Genomic DNA, 2,150 nt, shown 5'->3' with positions numbered 1-2,150 from the left:
AGACCAGATTCAAACAGGGCACTGTTAGGCGACAAGGAACAAACACCAGGAAGGGTCCTCGCGGTTTCCCTGACGGAGAGCAGGTTCTTTAAGCTTAAAGGACGGTTGAGCGAACTGCAGTTGGACACCCCTGGCATAATAAGTGAATTCCAGCATAACCCCTCCAACAAACTTCACCAACTGTCTGAAGCGCACGCAATCATGCTATACGAGGATAGACACCACCAGTTAGCGCCTGAACTGATTCATTTCCTTGCCCCTCTTATAGACATTCATCATTAGGGGTTCCGCTGCTGTGTCGTGTAACTGTTAATTCCGGATCTGCTTAGCTAGGCTGCCCTGCTAATTGGACTAACAGCACAATGAGCACGTGGCGGCCACCGGGCTGGCAAATTGACGTGCCCCGCAGACATTAAACAGTCGCTTTACACGCCAAGGCCACGAATTACTGAATTACAAAACTACCGTTCCAAAGATAAGCAGTGCATGTGGCTAGCATATAGCTTTGATTCCATTTCACGCTGACTTGTTTGTGTTCTCCCTTACGCAGAGCGCAGAGGCCGATTTCATCGTAAGGAAGCCGGAGATTCAGACACTTAGAAGGTAATGTTTTCACTTCATCTGGATTGTGAAAGCCCTCGTAGATCTTTCGAAAAGAGTTTTTCTAGCATGATTAGATGAAATAGTAATCCACATGGCTGTTCTTTCTATAATTGTGTGTGTGTCTGTTTTTTTTCCTGTTTCTTTACCCACCTTTTCAGTAATTTTTCCCCATCGGGGGGATTATTAATCAGTTAAGTTTTCTGGATGTGTAGAGTTTGCTGCTTAGTCTCCTGCGCAAATAGTCTGGAAAGTTGAATCACGGCTAGTGGTTTTGGTTCAGATTGTATGTCGGAAGGTCGCTGCCCATTTCTTCAAGTGTATACAGCCGCTAATGTAAGGTGTTGCAGTCCACTAGTACATGCTAGCACATACATTTATGGTGGCAGCTTCAGTCTTGCTAAGGGGCGTGTATCTTTATGCCACTTCCACATTGTGGTGTCAGTGTGGGTCTCCACTGTAATGAACCACGGCCTATCGGCATTTTGGAAACCTGATTTGCGGTTATTGATTTTTTTACAATGACAAAATTTTAGAAAATGCACAGACAGATTCAAACAGCACTGTAGGGACAGGAACAAACACTGGTTTCTGACTGGAGAGGAGCTTTAAGTTAAAGGACTGTTGGAGGAGCTGCAGTGGACACTGGCTAATAAGTGATTTCCAGCTAACCTCAACAAATTACAATGTCTGAAGCGCAGGAATATCTATACGGGAGTAAAACACACCCAGAGCCCTGATCTGATTCATCCTTCCTCTTATAGACATTCATATTTAGGGGTTCGTGGTGTGTCGTGTAACGTTATTCCGGTCTGCTTAGCTAGGCTGCCCTGCTAATTAGATAACAGCACAATGAGCACTGCGGGCCACGGCTGCAATTAGACGGCTCCGCAGACATTAAACAGCGGCTTTACACGCAAGCCACAATTACTATTTAACAAAACTAGTCTCCAAAGATAAGCAGTGCATGTGGCTAGCATTAGCTTTGTTCCCTTTCTAGCTGGCTTGTTTTTGTTCTCCTTACCGAGCGCAGCAGGCTGATTTCATCGTAAGACAGGAAATTGAGAATCGTCTCAATGGCCACAATGGGCAGCCCTAACAGCGGGTTGTTCTGGTGCGGCTGGTCCGGCGGAGGGGTCGACTGCCTCGGTGACACCGCGACTGAGTCCAACGACCCAACACATCCATCAACTCTGTCTACGACGGCCGCCATCTTGCTTTGCTAAGGAGGAGGCGGAAGTGACGTTACAAAGGGAAGCTAGATGTTTAAAAAAATTGTTTACAGAAGGAGACAGGGAAAACAGGTCAAGAGGCTAAATTCATGCTCAAAATATTAGCTTGCGATGGAGGAAAAACATTAAGAACTGATAGGAACAAGGGAAAACAAAACTGAACTGATGGGAGCAAAAATATATATGAGATTGTTCAATAAAAAGATGTTGATGTTAGTTTATTTTTTAGAATTTGAGATTCTGAAACTACTGAAAAGATTTAGCATAGAAATAGAAGGTACTCTTTTATCAGGTCTTTTTCCAGCTTCTCTATATTTT

Source organism: Morone saxatilis, unplaced genomic scaffold (genome assembly GCF_004916995.1).
Source record: "Morone saxatilis isolate NCDOM2014 unplaced genomic scaffold, NCSU_SB_2.0 Contig19, whole genome shotgun sequence".
NCBI lineage: Eukaryota > Metazoa > Chordata > Actinopteri > Moronidae > Morone > Morone saxatilis.
The sequence above is the reverse complement of the archived record's forward strand: the minus strand, read 5'-3'. Positions refer to the sequence as shown.